This window comes from Ischnura elegans, chromosome 4 (assembly GCF_921293095.1).
Source record: "Ischnura elegans chromosome 4, ioIscEleg1.1, whole genome shotgun sequence".
Taxonomy (NCBI): Eukaryota; Metazoa; Arthropoda; class Insecta; order Odonata; family Coenagrionidae; genus Ischnura; species Ischnura elegans.
In genome coordinates this window covers 119604309-119625199 of record NC_060249.1, presented here as the reverse complement: position 1 = coordinate 119625199, position 20891 = coordinate 119604309, and the positions used below count along the sequence as shown (strand labels likewise).

The following is a 20891-nucleotide window of genomic DNA, read 5'->3' as shown; positions in this document are numbered from 1 at the left end:
GAAGCGAGAAGAACCTGCTAGTTACTGTCTCGATGAAAACAGAATCCATTTGTAATGAATGACGAGGAGGAGTAATGAATGTTGGCGGGGTTCTTCAGAAGCTTCAGTGTCTTCTCGCGGTGCAATTGGGAGTCTGCGTCGTGGACGCCTCCCGTGAACGGCCGTCCGTCACGGTGCAGCCGCCGTGATCGAGCGGCCCTAACCTGCCCTCACTGCTTTTGACGTGAGGCTCACCCGGCGTCGCTGCGCAGGAGCAGCCCTCGCTCCGCGCAGGGGAGCCGCGTTCGACCCCGCTCCCGGACATCCCTACCCCTCCGAGCAGGGCGGAACGGTGAATGTCATCCCGCTCTCGCGCGGCTAATTCCTCTCGACCGTGTCCCTCGCCCGGACGCGGCCCAAGTGTGCGTCTTCGAAGGCGAGGCGCAGAGAGGAGGAGACCGGAGGGGAGAAGTGAGATTATGGAAAGCGGGCATGGCGTCGGAATGGAATTTGTGCCGCATGAGACAATACTACCCTTTGTGGAGCATGATGCCATTTCTCGGGAAGTCCACTGCGGCTAATACGTGGAGGAATTCACTGTGGCATTTGACAAATTTGAAGCCGGCAACGAAAGTCATTGACAGCCGTTACTACACATCCACCGGCAGCCTTGACTCGTCCAGTTCCGAAATCTCCTTCTGCACTGTGCCGTAAGCCTTCACACGGCAACTATATGCATGGCATCGCGAAGCAGCCACTTCTAGTGTGGCGTCGCGACGCGTCGTTGCCCTTCGGTGATCTCTCGCTGTCCTATTGTCGTGAGGAGTTAGGGGAATATTTGTTGACTAATGAAGGAAAGCGGTGGTTAAATGTAATAAAATCTGGTTATTACCTGGAACATGAGATATAAAGTTAATGGTGGTGGTTAACACATAATGGTGGTGACTAATATTTAATAGGAAGAAATTCCTTACGGTTAGTACGATATGCAACATATATTAGACAATTTAACGTGTCATCATATTTAAGTCATAATCTGTTATCAGTTTACCTTATATTTATCGTGTAAAAAGAGCATACCCTTGAAAAATTGGTCTTTTAAACTTTCACTATTTTTTAGCGTCTGAAGAATTTTTAATTCGATCCAAATAAACCGTAGACTCTGCAATTGATGCTTAAAATCAAAATCGGCTTCTTGACCTGGAGTTTTTAAACAATTGTTTCGAATAGTGTGTATTTCTTTAAAATTAATTGCAAATTTTATGTTGTTGTGCCGTGTGACTGGCTCAAGAGTTTATAATGATCAGTCCTGGATCTCCTTAGTGTGTCGTTTAGTCGTTAAGCCTTATAACTGTTAGCGATGCGCTGTTGTAGGAATCTCTCTCGTTGCCGACATACGTTCAAACTAGTTGCTGCATTTAGATACTCCAGAAATGACATCCCTACTTTTTATCTTTACCTAAAACTACGTTAGAAGCAGTGAAATAGTTGTTGAGGAATAGTACTGACATGCAAGGAAACACGAACAGTCAATCGCCGATACAAAGACACGGTGGTAACCTAAAAGAAAGCTAGCCTGAGTGCATTCTATCTGCCATTGATATTATTTGCATCCTTTCAGACAGTCTTTGCGGAATTCCCCATCACAAATAGTAAGTCTTGCAAGGGCGCAGCGCAGTTCTTTGACCTTCCGGCGTTCCCTTGACTATCGACCGGGATAGGGTGTTGTGCATTCTGACACTGCAGCGGTCGTTCTTAAATCATACGCCTGGCTTCTTTCCTGCACTCACAAGGCTGTCTGGCTCTTTCCCACCTATCTTAGGAACCTATGCCTTACTTTCGTCGTCTCTAGGGTTGCTGGTAGTACTCATTCTTGTGAAATTTTAGCTCTGTATCCATGTATTCGCCATTTATTACCATCATTATGCATTATTACCACTGTTTACCATTAGATGCTATTATGGCGGGGAAAGGAGAATCACAAGGAACTTAAAGAGCGAACATGAGATTGTGAGAATAGCATGGTAGCTGTGTCGAGATCTTTCTGTTGTCCTGATCTCCTTTCAAGTTTCTTCTCTCTCTTCTTTTACGCGGTTTCCTCTCCATGATTGTGCGAGACAGTCTTCCTCCAGCCATCCTTTGACCATGTTTGTATCACAGCAGTTGTTTTGACTTCATTTCGTTGGGATTTTCGTAGAAAGTTCCATTTGTTCTCGAATTCTGTCATTAATTCTTACCCTATCAAACCTCGGTCGGCTAGAGCGGCTGCCCTTGTGAAGGAAACTATTTCTGTAGCTATTAATTTCTTTTCGTCACTCCCGCTTATTTGCCATCTTTCAATACCGAATGTGGGTTATATTTTGGAACATGGTGTTGCATATGTATCGTTTATTTAAACCCATTTATTGTTGATCTACCTTTATTTATCCTTTACATTATTATTTCATCATTACCATTAATTGCTTTCAGTGGAAGAGCGTGTAAATATTTTGCATACAGCCAGTCAGACAGATAGGCCCTGGCTCGGGGGAAGAGGGGGCCGGATTATGGCCTCACCCGAGCCAGGTAAAATAAAACTAAAGTCAAGTCAAGTATGTCGTGCTGTTTGAAATTTTTGTGGTTTGTTGTGCATAACTTGAGAAGTGGATGGTGGGCAGAGGTAATGGTTCTTGGAAGCGATTCGCCGTTCGTCCTTGCCGACATGGGAGGTATTTCAGAGCGACTGCGCTAAGTGCATAGTTTCATCCTCGCCGTGAGGGATGGGCCTGGCGGGCCCTCTCAACGAAAGGCTCAAATGGGGGCCGCGTCGCAAGCACTCAAGCGGGGATACCTCTCAATATCTCTGCCACCATCGAGATATGAACTTGGACCCGTAGAACTTGGGAAGCGGAACTACTTCAACCTCTTGCGTTATCACTATTTCAAATCAAGTTTGGGCCAAAGTAACTTAGGTTTTGTTCATGCAAGGTTTTCAAATTTATTAAGCGTGTAGTCTTTTCCCCTTCACTCTTTGGTAGGAGGAAAATCTTCTAGAATGACATTAACCCCACGAAGAATCAGCGTAGCTTCTGAGTGTAGGGCAGTGAGTTAACGTCGGCTGGCAACATCTCGTTTCATTAGTTTGGCAAGATTCTGACTAGAGAAACGTTAGCTTAAAAAAAAGGATTCGAATTCATACTGTTGTATTTATGATATTTTCAAGACCTATACTCCAAAGCATTGTAGCAACATTTATGATACAATTAAAGCATATTTTACATTATTTGAATGATAGTTCGTTTTCCACAAAAATGCCGGGTAAATCAGTTTCAGTAGATAGAAGATTAACCACAGATCGTCATCTTCTTCGAGTATGCCAGTGATGGATTCTTCTTCTTGACCGGGCAATGTGGATCTCCTATGCCAGTGGGGCCATACATCTTGTCTTACATGCTCTTGCCCACCTATAGAAAGATAACTGTACCATTCCCTCATTGCGAGGACTGGGGCAGGCATAAACGCGTGGCCAGGAAAATACCAAAAAACAACGTTCCCCTTCTCTGCCTCTCAAGAGTCGACAATTAAATGGTAATATTTGCAAAGTTAACTTTCGCTGTAACATGTTTCTTGTTAATAATAATACTAATAAGCTGGTGTGCGTAACCTAACATGTAATACCTCAAAGGACCATGTTAGTACTCATGGCACCACAGCTAATAGGGTAAAAACAAACTTAGAGTACTGTGAAGTTCGTTGAAGAGTAACTGTTTGAGTAAACCGCGGAGTAGCTTCTAATTCGGAGTCATTCGCAAGCGTAAAATTAGTGGAGAAAGCATTCTCAAATCAATCACCTGTAATTGAAGAGATTTTAGTCGTACATGATACTTATCCTTCTTCCTATAACATAAAAATATGGTAATTATAGAGATATCGCCTCAATCTTGTGTGGTTTAAGTATTTGAAGAACATTTGGATATTCCTGGTTCAATTAAAGGTGATGACTGACTTTGAGAATGCTTTGCCCCCCCCATAGATTTGCCAATGGTTACAGCCACATAGAGCGTTCTGTGGGTATTGTACCAGAGGCGCAATGTACCAATAGAGGGTCTTTATCCTGCATTCACTCTGGAGGAGGTCTCTAGCGTCGTCTGCCATGTGAGTGTTGGTCCTCGTTGAGCCGAGTGTGGTCGTCACTTGCGCCCCGACGACCTCAAATCCCGTCTGCGTCTGCTCTCGCCCGCGGCTCGCTTTTCACGCCTCCGCGTATAGTCTGTTGGTGGACAATACCAATGAGTGGGGAAGTAAGTTGTGAAGACAATGCTCCTCTTCACGACTTACTTCCCCGTCCAAAATTTGAATACATAAAACTTCCTGCAAATTTCTATGAAAATTCTATTTTTTCTGGCTTCGCATTATTCCTCTTGCTCTATAATTAATTCAATAACCCTTCGATGCTTGTGTTTTTGGTAGCGATTTTTAAGTATATTCTTTCTGCTCTGAATTGGGAAATGGGCCTCCATTTCGACCGCCGCGTCTATTGTTTTCCAGAAAGCTTTTTTTTTATTAATAAAAAAATGAAAAATTTATAAATTACGTTATTAAATATGGATCTTCTAAAATTCGAGGAACGTGAAGAGGCTGGGCGGTCGTCGTAACTTAAATTTCGTATGAAACAGATCTAATTCATCCTAAAAATCTTTTGAAAATTTCAATAAGTCTATTTTTACTTCGTGTAAGGTTATTCGGGAATTTCACCGGATCAGGTTCTCCAATTCCATCTCGAGCGACGTTTCGATGAACGAATTGTCCATCGTCATTAGGACATGCCCTGATGACGATGGACAACTAGTTCATCGAAACTTCGGCCGAGATAGAGTTGGCGAACCTGACCCGGTGGAATTCCCGAATAACCTTAAACGATTCGGTTCGCAGGGAAAGCCTGCGATCATTCCTCAATTTTTTCTTGTGTAATTGATTTTACGAATAAAATTCTGTATTTTAAAAGTACTCCCCGTCATTATCACGGAGTAGTATATAAATACTTACTACTTTATTCTGTTTCGAAGTTCACTTAGATCACTCACAATCCCGCTTCACTCCATTCCTAATACGTTTCAGTAAGTCCCGATTCCGGTGCAACATCTAGAAATATTCATCTTTTCTTACGGAACCCATGCTTTAATGAAAATACAGTGATCTTACCTTAAACGTGGGTGTTACGATCCGCTTAAAATATTGCCACGTTGTGCGAATCCACGTTCAAAGATGCATTAGATGGAATTTTAATTCAGATTCTTTATCCAAATTAGCATCAACCCTTCTTCGGAAATCGCGTAAGATTGATTTATGACAACGCGTTCGGCGAAGCAGGGTATTGATGTGTAAACAGCATAAAATTAAATTTGCGTTCGGGAAAGCCGTCTTAAAATTTTCCATTCACACATCCACTGCCTAAACATATCACTCGTCTGTGAGTGTATCGTACGTCTTTTCTTCTTATATTTATTTTTTTAATAAAAATATTTAAAAACCTTTTAAAAAAGCAAAAGATACGTTAGAAAACGAGAAAATCCAAAAAACTTCGAAAATCCGCGAAAAAAATAAAAAAATATCAAAAATGAAAAGGACTGTGATCTAAAACAAAAAAAATCTTAAAAGCCGTTAGAAACCTATTAAAGAAATAGTTACGCCATATTTTAATTTGTTCCGGTTATTGTTTTTATTTATTTTCCTAGTTTTAGTTGTTCAAGTTTTACGAAAAGTCACATTTTAAGCTTCCTTTTCTCACAAACAATACACCACACTAGCCCCGCAAACTAAAGTCATTTTTATTTTAATTATTTTCTGACAACATGGTAGTGGAGGCCATTGGCTACCGGAACAATTCTTCAAGCGCCCTCGGCGCATCAGATAGTCTGCTCGGGAAAGCCGTCTTGTGGCAGGATTTACTGTCCAACCTGTGAATTTAGGAAGTGAATCTTCATGCTTATGATCAGCTAAAATAAGTGACCCGCGAATGTTGTATTTCTCTGTGCAGCACGCTAAAAATAGGAATCTTTTTGTTACGTTATTGTTGTGCTAGAAGACTCGATATTATTTTCAGATTTTTGGATATGATCCATTGAGAATTGAGCGATGAAATTTGATGTTTTAGAGCTACATTGACACTATGAATAATACTGTACTCCGGAAATCCCTCATGTATCCCAAAAAAATTCGTATTACAGCTCTTCGTATATATTTTGAATGATTCAACTAGTTGTATTCTTCCGTAAAGAAGTTGGAAACAGTAAAAATTTTCTAAACTTAAACATATTTCCAGCTTTATAAATCATTAGACTAAAGAGGTGCTTATTGAAGGGCATATTATGTTATCTGTTCGCAGTGCTTAGTATGGCACGAGCCGTTGTGGTTGTACCTATATGTGCATGATGAGTAGAAGTACGCATCCCCTGCCGTGCGCCAAATGGGGGTGGATCGTGTCCTGATCTCCTAGTCCATGCGACTCTTATCATGGCGTCCAATGGTAGGAGAGGACGTGGCTCACCCTGGCGGTGGGGTGTGCGAAATGGGGCGGCCGTGACGCCACCGTTCAACTTGGAATTCGTGGAAGGAAGAAGGGGGGGGGGATGAGTGAGTGAGGGTGATTGAGGCGAGGAATGTGGCGCTGACTCACGGCCTGCTCTCGGCGGATGTGCCGCTGCTCCGTTGGAACTGCCGCGCATGGCGCTCGATTATGACGTTGTGTGGTTTAACTCATATTGCAACCGTAACGTAAATACTTACGCTCACTTACCCTACATTATGGAGAAAAAGAAAAGAATTTGTCATACCTTATTTGACTCAATTTCCTCATAAATAACATTGCAGCATGAGGTTTAAATTGTTTTTCTCCTAACTGCCGTGCTTGATATTAGAGCCACGTTAAGCGCATTGGGTTAAGGGGGGGCAGGGGGAACACATTTTGGAAGTCTTTGCGTGGCGTTGTGATCTTGAGAGCATTTTCCGTGAAATTAAAACTAAGCTAAATGTAAGCTTAGGCTTAAGGGCAAGCTTAAATTCTGCTCACTGAGAAGTTGAAAAATTGCCATTGTGAGTAATTTAATAGTAATTCCATTTTATCTTGGCACCTAGGTAGCACTTGATCCTTCGAACTGCCTTCTAGTGCTATTCCGACCCTTGCTACTTCTCCAAATCACCGCACCGGGCGCTTCAGGCGGGATTTCGATTAAGACGTGCATCAGTCTACGAAGTCGCATTTGACGATTACAATTCAGCAGTGGGATTGAGGGTACTTCAGTTTGATATTGGATGACACTACCCTCGCTTTGCTACCTAAATGAGAATATCATGTTAAATATGTGAGTTTTTATTTCAAATTACCATTTAAAGCCTAGTGAATAGAAATTCACGAACAGCGAGTGACTCCATAAATGATGAAGTGGAAAGTTATTAAGTTAAGTGAAGAAACAAAAGCGATTTCTACTGCTTTTGTTATTTACAATAACAGTCTATACAAAGACAGTCGCAATCGGTCTGAAAGACGTAAATAGCATTACGGTTATACGACAAAAGAAATGATGTAGAGGTGTACCTGCCTGAAATTATTTTCATGTTCATCATGCTTTTTTCTGTGTGTGAAACCTGTGAACGATCCAGTGGGTGAGTGTAACAAGAGGAAATTGTATGGAAGTAGGCAATGGCATAATTTGCAGTGAACTAGCGTAGCATAAGTCCACCGGTAAATTACCCACTACTTCAGCTTTGAGCCATCGCATTGGATGTTCTTAGCCTATGTTCATGCCTATCGTTCCCGTTTCTTTGGAACGGAACAAACGTGTGAACGATCCAGTGGGTCCAGTGTAGCTAGAGAAAATTGTATGGAATTAGGCAATGGCATAATTTGCATTGAAATAGCGACTAATGTTTTAAAATATTTTAAGTCCATTTCATCTCATCAAGAGAATGCAGTGTTAATGGTACGAAAGTATGCTTGAACTGAGCGACATATTGATGCATGTAATTGAACTTAAACCCTATCACTAGTTTTTGCGTCAAGTATGGGCTACATAATTGAAGTTAACTTAAATATTTTATATATCCTCGAACTAGCTCTCTTGATGGAAGTAGTAATTGCAAATATCTTGTTAGGTGTGAATTTCCTTCGAATTTCCATCCGTCGAAGTCAACAGAAAATTGTGAAATTCCGTATCTGAACTGCGTTGAAAGTGGTGTCGATCAATTCATTGCAACAATTTTGCAATGAATGCGAATAATAATGCATTTCATAGCGACCGCTTCAGTTTTGTCCAAAATCTCAGCTCGGATTCGTGAAGGAATAGAGAAAATTGGAAAATATTACCTCAGGATATTGACTTCCTCATTTGGTGTCCTATTTTTGGTCATATTTAAGTTGTCCATCTGTGATGTCACGCAAATTAGTCTCTTGAGTATGCGAGGAAGTCGCGATGCACAACATTATTGAAGACATTTGTTTCTAGCTCGACCTCGAGCTCTTTGCGCGAAAATAAATTTTGCGACAAGAATTATTTCGTGGAAATACACACGTAATCGTCGCGAATGTTTATAACAACTCATTTTATTGTTATAAGCGGATTTATGCATTGAAGATAATCGAAGAATAGAAATTTATGACGGATTAGATTCGTCTAAATTTCCTTCATGTAGTTGTGGAGATTGCCTTGGAAATCACGGGTATGAGGCATTGAAAGTGCAAGTGAAGGCATCGGAGCTTTCTTTCAGTAATTTTTTTTCGTCGCATTCCTAGTTACATGAAAAGCAAACTTTGGTTTTCCTCTTGCGCCAATTTAGACGTTCGGCGAAAATTCTCATCTATGCGAGCGGAGATGGCGCCCCTCTATGCTGTGGCGGTCGCGCACGGAACCATCGGTCGCGCCCGCTCCATTCTGGGCGTCGTCGCAAGGTCGTCCCTCGGGAGTCATTCATCCGACAATCCCCTCGCGTGCACAACCCTAAAAGAAACGTAATGTGTTGTTCGAATCATCCAGAAATTTTCTACGTCTCTTAAAGATCTTTCGTCCACTGTGCCTCTGCGGCCCGGAGTTTGGTTAGGATTAGAGATGGACGCCGCACAGTGGTACAGAGAACCCTAGAATGTAAGCGTAGGCCTAAAAATGAACTTTCTTTCCTAATAAACTATAATGTTAATAAACCATGTGACGGATTAGGGGCTTGAGAAAATTTCCTGCTACTCGTATTAGCAATAGTAACAGGTGACTGGGAATACACAAGTTGGTACGGGCCACTCTGACAGTGAGCGCACTCGAGTCTGCTGGTGGTTTCCTAGTACATATCTAAATAAACCTTCACTTCAGTGGATTATCATTATTAATCCTATTTGAATTCTGTCAATTGGAAACAGAAGGAATTAATGAGTATTTTTTTTAATTTAGCGTTAATCATTGCGTACTTCTCGTGCAATAGTTAATTTTTTGCGATAAAGTGGAACCGTAACTTGAAATGCTATCAGTTTAAAACCAGTGCCGTAGCGTTTTACCTACATCTTGATTTTCAACGTAACCTAATTCAGGCTATTATCCAAATTTTAAGCTGTGAAATTCTCGATAATGTGCAGATATTTGCAGATGCGAAAGTTATGCTCGAAGAAAAAAAACGCAGCCTCCAACCCCGCTTCTGCCAATGGTGTGCCTCGCGATTAGCAATTGCAAGTAACTAGGATTAGTGTTTTTTGGCGTACACAGTGAGGCGAATGACATGCTGGAAACGCATGATTCGCTGCTAAAGTAGATTAGGAAAGGGCGTTGGCCTAGGGGAGTAAGTTATTAAATTCTGAAATCAGCCACCGACTTTCCTGTGAAATTAAGAGGGAGAGGGTGGCGTGCAGTGTTTATAGATACCCCAGTCAATCACATACGGTGCAGTCAAGTTTAAATGACTGTGCCTCACGTTCTCTTTTTTGGTGGTTTGGCCGCAATTTCAGTCCACTTTGGTCCACTTTGCGGTAGATTACAACGACATGGTCCCTTTACAGCTATTCTTGCGATCCACCCTGAGATTCTTGAAATATAAGCTTTATAGATCAGTTAGATATCATTGGCATCCTAAGACTGAGCCCTATGGAACTCACTCCGACGTTGGTGCTCCCCTTGATTGATTTTGCACGTTTCTCGTGCAAGTTATTTTGTTGTGCTCGCCATAAATCTCTGTTTCCAGTATGTTAAGCCCATTTTCTTCCTTTATGAATGAAATCTCTAGCAGCAACTCCCTTGGCGTTGAATGCAACCTTGTTTGCAGTTGCGCAATGTACCGAACATCCTGGTCCTGAAGGAGTGTCGCTTAGAATCCGTTGCACGGCCGAGGAGTCTGTGCGTGACTAGTAATACCCGGGATGGCAATTTTTAAATTAGATATAGCGTGGAAGTGGGTCATTTCTTTTTGCAAACGCACGTTGGAGTGCTAGTACATATATATATGTGCGCGAGGGAGTGAGTCCGTGAGGCTCTTGGCTGCCGCCGCCGCCGCCCCCTTCCGCCCGTGTCGTCGCCGCTGCTCTTCTCTTCTTCTCTTTGGCTGGCGGCGGGAGAGGTCGTTGCCTCCTGTGGGTGGGTGGGCGGGTTGGGAGCGGGCCTTGTCTTTTGGTCTCCTCTCGTCTAGCGGCCGACATTGTGCCGTCGATGGCCTCTTAAGTTCTTTACAGTCATCCATTTCCATGCGATCCACCCGTGGCACTGTTTAAGTTACACCTATCCACATAAAGTTGAATCGGGATTGTATTTGTACAGCAAGAATGAAATATTCTGACAGAAGTTCGTTTCTCATGACCTGAACTTACACCCGAATACCCCCACTATCGGACAGTCAGGCTACTGTACTAGTTCTGTGAAGCGACGATTTCGCACTCTTGGGTTTGGACTAATCCATTTGTTTAGGCGGTGCTCGGTGATTGGGATCCGATCAGTCAAGATGTCGTTTCGAACTTGGCGCCGTTTTTGTGCCGGGCTGACAGACTCACTTGTAGCGGGTCAATATGAAGCTAATGTCTTGTCGTCTCGCGATACGGATAGCGGCAAGGTTATCGAGAGAGCATCCATCTATGTTCACGATGAGTGGGGTTGAGAAAAGTGCGTGGACTGGAGCGGAAATTTTACGTGTGGAATGATGAGTAGCATGCGTAAAGGCAGGGCGGAATCGTGTGAGGTGGCTGCAGTCTCTTGCTTACGATCCTATCGTATCGACACTGCTGTACAGTATTCCAATTCTCCCTTCTTTTCAATTAACCATCGATTAAGTTTCACCGAGAGTGAGTTCAACCTTCGTTTTTTCTATTGGAAGGATCCTCTCTCCTCTTCGTAAAACGTAACACAATTATCTGGCATATTGCATTGTGCTTCTTATCATGACGGATGTTGCCGAAGCATTGTTTTTTCCGAAAATATTATAGATATATTCGCAAGGACGCTACTTTGACATAGCCAAGCTCTTGAGGAAGCACGAAAGAAGACATCTCATCTCTCCTTACTTAGAATTATGTTGAAAGTATCGAATTTTCTCTTAGTGTAAGACCAAAGGCATCTCATGCAAGTAATCCTTTATTTTGAAGTTTAGGCTGTAGTAAAAGTTGATTGAAATAAATTTATTTGCCTCGAATATGTAGTAATTGTTCGTAGTGATGAATCCTAAAATTGTTTGACGCATCGTCCGCTCTCCTGTCAATTTGCCTTTTCATACTTGCTTGATTATTTTCTTTAACATCCTTATTATCGTATCCTATGTAACTCATTGTGTGCTTTCCTTTGCTTTTCTTCCCGTCCACTTGTCCTTCGACGAATGTCTACATCATAACAGTTTTATGGGATGTAATTTTCTTAGGGGGTGGACGCTCTTGTGTTTTCTTCATACCACGATCGATTCAATCTCGTCGAGAGAGCTCTCGACCGCCTTCCTCCGCGATTCCTCGCTTCCTCGTCGACTCGGCTCTTGCATCGGGACCTAACTCGAGAATTCATTCCATAAACCAGAGCCATCAAGGTGGCAGTGGAATAACCAAAAGCCCAGCTTCAATATTATTATTGGAAATAGTAAAAGTGAATTTCTTATGAATAGATTCTACTCCAATGTTGATACCTCTCTCCCTTCGTGAGTATTATATTCTAAGGGAAAAAATTCCTATCGGATAAAACAAATTGTCATCAAGCGCTGATGTGGGAATCAGCCAATCAGACCCATCAAGGATTCTGGTGTGGACTGTTACCTTGTCAATCTTGGTCTCTGTCCAGATGCCAAAAACAGCTCATGTAAATAAATATTGAATCGGAGGTCCAAACTGCCACGTTGACGATGTTTCGCAGTGTCAGTTATCTTCGGATATCCGTGGGAATTCTATGATGGGGAACTCTGAGAATGGAGAACTATCTACTCTTCCTTTTACGGAGATGCTAATTTCGATCCAGTTGCGGACCTTAGTGGCATTAAAATAAGCAACATCCTGCAAAAATGCAAGCTGTTACCACACCCGCTTAGTTCTCCGGCGACCGGTTACCACGAAGTGGACCGCAGAGATGATCCCAATCTTGTTTGCTACTGGCTACCGTCGAAGCCTTGCTATTCTTGAGCATTTGGTCATCTATGGCTTTCCATGCGATCCGTGCTCTTTATTAATGTCCCGGAAATGAGCGTCCCTATGACACAATGTTATTACTTCATTGGCAGCATCCGGTTTATTGCCTGTTGGAAGCTCCATAATTCTCTCAAGCACAACACTCACTCTCGTTTTCTATCCAATATCCGATGTTCACATTGTTTTTTTTTTTCAGTTTTCTTCTCCTCTCTCCTCTCATTTATCCATTCGCTACACCCGAGGCGCCTATGCTCAAAACCATTGTCCCTCTAGAATCATTTCCTCTCATTTTCCCAGTCTTCGTTGTGTTCGCTCGTATTCCTTACTTTTGTACCTTAGTTGTTCTCTGAATTTAAACTTTCTCAGTGCGATTGTGGCTGTGCAAATCTCGCTAGTAGCTCGATAATGAGCATGGGGCGGCTGATTAAGCATGACTAATTAGTTTTTTACCATAATTTGCGACTGCTGTTAGTCTTTGGTGACGATCATGAGCTTTGAGTAGTCGCACTCATGGGTAAATATAATCACGGTTGAAAAATATTCTTTGTCTTAGAAGCAATACCCTCGTTGTTTTATTTATGTTCACTAAGATGGTTTGCAATTGATTATCGTCATAATTCATCGTTATTGATGTTGATCATCGATGCTAACACTGCATTTTAGGCCTTTTTTATTGTGCATTAGGCGATGGAGTTTGTCATCCACATCGGTTTGACCCTAGCTCTGTTTTCATGATTCATATTTCTACTTTATGAACGGCGAGTGGAAAGGCGGTCTGTCTGGAAATCGTTTAGTGATGTGGACGCATGGAGTGAAAGAGCGCACTCCTGAGTATCGATGAAAGGTCATCGTACAGCGCTAATCATGGGATGAGCTCTTAGCTTAACGTACCTCAAGGGCAGCTATAAACTGTCCTTTTGTTACATTACAGTTGGTTTTCATATATCTCTTATTATAGACTAGTTTCAAGTATTCCTTTCGATTTGCCGCTCGTCGTGGGAGCGGCTCTCTTCGCGAGGGCCACATCCGCAGTTCTCTTTTCGCCCTGCGCCGCCGTGACTGCCGCGCCCTCTCGTTGCCGCAGCCTTTGTCGTCTTCCAGCTTTCTTATCCCTCTCCGACTATTTGAGCCGCCTATCCGCCCGGGGGAGGGAGGCGAGGTCGTTTGCCAGACGGGGTCGGATGCTCCAGACGGTGGCCGAAGGACGGGCGGAGAGAGAGAGAGAGTCTGGTATCGATCGCGGCCCCTTTGGGAGACTGGTGCAAGGGAGGGGCAGGAACTCTTCTAAGTGGATTGGCCAACCTCCCTCAACACCACCCGCGTTAGAAGAACCCGCGCGTCGTACAGGACCCATCGTTTCGATTCGTGCGGACCATCTCTGCCCTTACGAACGGGAGGACTTGATTCCTCGCCGGGAAGGGCTCGATACATTTATGGGCTGAGGTCGATGCAATTCGGCGCACCACTCGATGCAGTCGTGCCCAGAGATTAAGGCGTTCCTGCGATGAGCTCGATACAGCGCTGTTTAATAAGGAATGAGGTTCGCGCTGATTGTCCCATGAGGATTGAAATCGTGGTTTTTGTCCGAAATACGCTATTTAATGTATGAACACGCTTTTAATGGCGAATTCAAACTTTATTGATTTGATAATGTTGCTATGGTACGTATGTTTACTAGGTTGTGACAAAATTTGCTTCCTTAGTGAAGAGCTCTCGGGATCGCCACCGGGTCAGGAACTCCATAGCTGTCGACGTTTCGATGACCGAGTCGGACATCGAAACTTCGGCAGCTATGGAGTTCCTGACCCGGTGGCGATCCCGAGAACTCTTCACAAAGTCCATTCGCCGGGAAAGCACGGAATCTATCTTTTGCTTCCTTAGTTCTTTTATTTCTTACAAAAATTGTTGCAATATCTAAAGCTTTGTGCTATAAAATTCTAAGGCGGAAATTCTCCGTAATGAAGTCATGTAATTTGGCTGGAATTCGAACCCGGTGATCGCCAGTGGCGTTCAATGGCCCAAGGAAAGGTGACTCCAGTCGGTCTGTTTTTGTTGCCTCAAATTGTCGCTTTCCATTGCGAGGGTGTAAATTCTACAAGAGGTGCCCCACTGATTGCACATTTGTCTAGTCTCGATCAACCTTTTACCTGTAGATCGGTATCGTCGCTGGCAGTGGCTCCACTCCATTGGTGCGTGAAATTCACACAGTCACCTTTCCTTGGGCCAAATGCTCCGGACATGCAGAAGCACTGCTCAGGGGGAGGCGAGTGCACCTGGTGTCATTGACATGATTCGCTGATGCAATAAATTGTTTTGCACTCAAAGTTTTGAGTCAGTGGTAGAGGAATACGTTGAATAGCTCAGGCATTTTTCTTTAAACTATCGACCTCTCAGATAACTATCTAGCTATCACAGAAACGTACCTAAAGTTAGAGAGGGTTTTAAAAAGAAGGAGGATTTAATTAGCGGGTGTTATAAAGGAGAAGTTAATGAGTTGATACATGCTGTAAAATAGATAAATATGTAAGCGCGGTAGTTTATGAAAAAATCCAATTGAAATATAAGGTAGTTACTCTATTCCGCAATTATTTAATGTGCAACTACCTTTTATTTCAATATGTCGAACTTCCACTGCATCACGCCTGAATCGGATTAACTTATTCGAAAACGTTCAAATCCAAAAGGGCATTAAAAGAGGAGTGAGGAAGTGGTCGTCGTAAGAAATGAGGAGGGACTGCGCCATTCAATACGAAATGAATGAAGCGAGAGTTGGGGTGCGGTGTGGTGACCGCACACGGAAGAGGATGCTGGAGCCTGGATCATCAGCCAAGAGGAGAGATTGATATAGCAACAGGGACGAGTGAATATTCAAATAAAAAATCAGGTAACAAGAGTGGATATGACCGATTGTGGAAGAAAAGCTTTACAATTAGCAAAATCAAATTTTTGTTGAGTAAAAGTTGGACGCAGCGTATGAAATAAATAAGACTAAAGAAGAGTTGTTAACTCAGCCTCCGATATTAACGTTAAAGCAGCTGCATGACCAACGTCTAGGATGGGTAAATTCCACAAATGCTAATAATTTTTCATTACGTTTGTAGAAAGAGCCTGTTCAGAGGATGCTTTTTTAATATCTTTATACCTACGAGATAAAAAATTGCATCTTGTATGCTCACAGTTCAACAGAAAGACTTCCGAGTTCGAGCATCGAAAGGAAGTGGAAAATGTACGCATGAATGTGGGGTGGTTTGATGGCCTCGAAATGAGTGGCCACTTGCGAGGTGACAACTGCACGCCAGGCGAATGTGAGCTGACCAGAGTCACGTGGGCCAGCGCATCTTCTATCCTAAGGTGAAAAAATGAATTGAGGTTTCCTCAATCACACGCCAGGAAGAATACCAACGCAACTAAGGGTGAATATAACTTAAATGCGGATTAAATTTGTGAACGGAGCCATTTTCAGAGCGGAAGTAATCTATATCAGTCTGGTATTAACTTTGCACCCTTTATGGTTGTATTCCGCTGTATTATTGATTCTATGGGCCATCGCGCCTTGAAAGCTGGATTATACCCAACTTCGCGTACGCGTAGGTACGGAGAAGTGAGACTCCACATCATTCGTCTTTCTTCTAGTTATTCCGTGATGGCTTACGCATTTCGGTTTTTTCAATAAGCACACCGAAGATGCCTCTTTGACTTAATGCGTTTACTATAGTAAAATGCCCATTCCATCCTCGAATTGACTCAGATGACGACGACCGTCAAATGACGGGCATGATGAACACCTGAAATCTCTTATTAGTTTGATTGTATGTGTACCCCATGGAAAGTAATGCATATATTTCTAAGTGCATCGCTAACTTCGTAAAATTCCAACGGTGTCGTCTTTCATGTATCGCTCGAACCAGAACTCCAAATCTATTCTCAATATATCCAAATCCTCTCACTTCCCTGACAATCCTGACTCTCTGTGTTATTTTAATTATTCGATAATTTTACTTCAGCTATCTGCGTTAAAATTGTATAAAACTGATGTTGATGAAGTAGTTCCCCTAGATCGGAATAGGTATGTCCATTCCGGCGGACTACTCATAATTTTATCTAATACGGTTCAAGAACGTCTACAAATATCCACTACAATACATTCTAATAAAGTCGTAATTAATGCAGGCATTTTGCCATCTTCGTTTGTAAAATTTTAAAATGAAGTAAAATGTTTAGAGATAACGCGTCTTTAACCTGTCGTTTTCTTGAACTGCTCTTTGAATATCCAGTATATTCAGTTACTTAGTCAATAAGAATATTTATATTATAAAATAATAAAAACACCTATGCAAATATTTATTAGAAAAATAATTCATAAAATTATTTGAACAATAAATTATTTGAATAATTTTTTTTTCCTTCACAACGATTGGCGTAGTGATTTTTTAAGGATGAAATAATGAAAATAGTTCATAGTGAATATTTATATTTTTCATATTTGCCAAAAAGCGCTCTAGTGGGATGGGGATGTCTCTAGCGTCAATTTGTGAGGCAGAAAAAATTAATTGTGTGACGTACTGAAGAAGATACGGAAATATCGATGACGTTATTTGATCTTTGCGTGTATTGATAGTGATTTTATCACAGCTCCTTTTTTCTGTGGAAGAATCACATTTACTACATGTTAGCCTAACCATGTCTCAAGAACTGCCAATTCGTTTCTTCGTTATTAATAAGATAGGTACATATTTCTATTTGCTGCTCCAGTGTAATGTGTGTATCACGTTTGATAGTTACGGCTGTTAAGTGAAGGAGGTGATAAGCAATTTAATATTCAATGATAGCGTAATGCAAGCATTTAGAATAGAATAGAATATTTTTATTATGCTCTAGGTAAAACCTATGAGAGCAAAAAATAGAAAATACAGGAAATGTTCTACTCTTAATAAAAGGCATTTTGACAAAAATAAGGCATTATGGAGATAATTGCTAGGCTAACAAGTAGTAGATATTTATACAAAAAAGGTAAAATATTCAATACTAATAACACAAAAATATAAGTTTTAACTTAGACAGTAATGAACACACACATACATATACACATTTATGTGGATAGTTTTGATAACATCACAACTTTAAGATGATTACTCTAATGAGTTGAGGAGACTCAATTAAGCCCCAGACTTCAAATAGGAGTGCAGCCTTCTTTTAAACGACTGAAGTGACTGTGGCGTCTTTATATTTGGCGGTAGAGAGTTCCATAATCCAGACGCAGTTGGATGAAAAGATTTGAAATATATATTGGTGCGGGCTTGAGGAATTTGAAGATCAGAAACACGGCGGGTGGAAATTCCAGTAAGGTTTTTGTGGGGGATGAATAATTCGTACAGGTATGCAGGAGTCTGTTTTTGGAATAAGGAGAACAGAAAATATCCCAAGATATAATCCCTTCGGCTGTGAAGAGGTAACCAATTCAGATCAGTGTAGAATTTGGTCAAATGTTCATCTCTACGTAAATCAAATATAAATCTAACACAGGAGTTAATTAACCGTTGCAGACACATTTCAAATACCCTAGGTAAGTCATTATAGAGTATTATATAGTAATCAATAATGGGGAAGATAACACATGTGACAAGCATAATTCTCGTGGAAATAGGGAGATTTTTCTTTTGTAGTTTCAATAAATAAAGGGTCTTATTCCCTTTATTACATACTTCAAGCACATGCTGATCCCATCATAGATTGCAGGTGAGCGTGAGTTCAAGATATCTTACAGTCTTGGTAACCGGCACAGTGGTGGAAGCGACGCTTAAATTTGGGAGGCTGTCGTAAGCAATTGTGTTTAGAAGTCTTTTATTACCAAAAATTATAGCTTGGGTTTTGTTTGGGTTTAACTGAAGGCAGTTCAATTCAGCCCAGCTGCATATTGAGCGAATCTCTATCTCTCATGTACGAAGTTAACTTAAAAATAAAAGCTGAGGAATTTACGGAATTAGGTTAAAGTTGTGATTTGTCACGATGCTTTTGAGGGCCTTGAGACGTTGGCTATTGAGGCAGTGTGCACTGCTTCCAGGATTCGACGAAGTGCGAATGGGCGCGCGGCCTGAGGAAGCACCGAATGGGTTTCCGGCTCTGCGCTAATGCGATAGTTGCTGGTGGAGAGGAGGGATGCTCTCCGCGTTCTGATGATCGATCCGCTCACAGTTTGAGGCGGGCGGCTGAGGCACTCTTGGCTTCCCGACCCGACAACCGTGGCAAAGTGCCGTGAGGTGTGGACACCGCGACCATTTTCCGTCCATGGGATGGGACATCGAGCCATGGTCCCCTTGCCGCCTTTCCTTAATAACGCCGACGCTGGGCAGTGACCCTTTTTGCAGGACGAATTTCTGTTTTTTAAGTACCGCACTCCTTTCTAAAATCGATTTTAAGCTGAAGTAAAACACCAAACGAAGTTTAATGATGAGATTTTTTCACATAGACATCCACTTCCACCCGCAAGTTCTTCTGTTCTAGACATTTCCTTACTAATTTCATTCCTTTTGCCTCTCAACCTTGCTCTCTGCCGTCATTTAATTGAAGCATGCCCTTGTTTGCTCTGGCAAATGAACTCAATGTTAGTGATATTGGATCAGTTCATCGGAGTATCCGCTATCCCTGAAGGATCCCGGGCTTATTAAGCTCCCAGAAAATTTGCGCCTGAAGTACCGATCCTTATTGCCAATTCCATGTGAATAAGCCTCGAAGAGTAGACATCTGCAGCCGTTGGTGTAAATTAATTGATCACTTTATTTATGTATAGTGTTCCACCAAGCAATATCAGAAAGCATACTTTAAATTGATTAGCTGCTCCTCGGCCGTTACTCTTCTTCGGATCGTACGCCATTCCTCCGTTAGTGCTTAAGACGTCGACGACTTGTGCCATCGGCTGCTGCGCATTAAGATCCCCCTCTCATCTGAATCCAATTTTCTTCTCTCCCTTTACAGGCTCTGGTTACTGCTCGCATCGCTCAAATCCTTCGATCAACAGGTGGTGTCCCTGCTTACAGCCACCTTGTTTCCTAGCACCCTCGTCCCCGTGCTATCGAAAAATGTACCCATGGAGCCAAAAGAGATGCGATGGTGGAATAAAGAGTGTGTCCCGTTAGTTTGCTGTTGCCCATCCGCAAATCCAATTAGTCGTTCCTTCGTTTTCGTTGCCTGAAGTGTACATTTAGAAATAATTCGTTCCACTATCTTCCGAATGGAAGTGCATTTCATTCTCATGTCCAGTCGTGTTCGTACAGTTTGCTGAGGAGCCGCAATTGGACGAGGAGAGGGAATGCGAAGCGGGGAAGTTCATTCATTTGGAGGGAGAAGAGGGCGAGTTGACGGGAGGCTGCGTGCCGCGTCATAGTCATCTTCACCGTGACAGGCTGCTATTACGGGATGTCCTCTACGTGCAGAAATGGATATTTTTGCTCATTGTTTCTCTGGATTTATGATCAGTGGTGTGCTCCCTTCGATGAGGATTCATTCTAGGTAGATCCCGTACTGAGGAACTTTTTAATTTCATTCGCATTGCATGCACCGTGAAAAAGATGTTTAACTGTCCTTTTAAGATGTTATAAGGCCGTTCGCTTAGACCGGAAATCGCTGTTCGATTAAAGAATTCGGGGGATGGAAGGGAAAGTTAAGTTAGTGCGAAAAATATTGTTCCCAACTCAGCCACTATATCTAAGTTTATCAACTTTATAGCACGTTAATCAGTCGTTATCCATTTTTATTTTATTAGTGTTCACTTTCTACCTATCACCGCTACCATTTACGTTTTTCTCTCTCTCACGTTTTGAGCTATAGAAATGAATTTTGTGCGTTTAATGTGGATACTTTGTCTGCATATTTTATTTGTATTTTAGGGATTTAAGCAATGATGGAGTAGAAAAGTGTTAAAAACGTGTTTTTTTTTCGTATTAAATCATCTGTTATTTTCCTGATATTCAGAACGAGCGAATTACCTAATAGAAAATATGTGGCCTACATGACAGGATAGCGATAGTACTTAGGGTACACTCGACTATGGGAGCCTGATGGATTCGACAGAGAAACTCTAAACACGTTAACTACGACATTTAAAGCAAACTAATGCAGTGAAACTCGGCACTAACTATTACGAGAGAGATTTCGTTCGTTTCATTTATCTTCATGGTTTGTATGTTGTTTCTGAATGCTAGAGCAGTTGATGGGGCTGAGAAAAAGAAGCAAAAACGTGTTTTTTTTACGGTAGTAGAGTCAATGTATGAATGAGATCATGGTTTAGAAAAGAAGTGGGGTCCACCCCTAGCACACT

The 20891-nt window shown here is 42.0% G+C and overlaps 1 protein-coding gene across 2 annotated transcripts in view; it reads left to right on the top strand.

Annotated features, from left to right (window-relative positions):
• Positions 1-20891, top strand: part of LOC124157958 (histone acetyltransferase KAT7) — a 104085-nt gene that overhangs the window by 56664 nt on the left and 26530 nt on the right. The window lies entirely within an intron of this gene.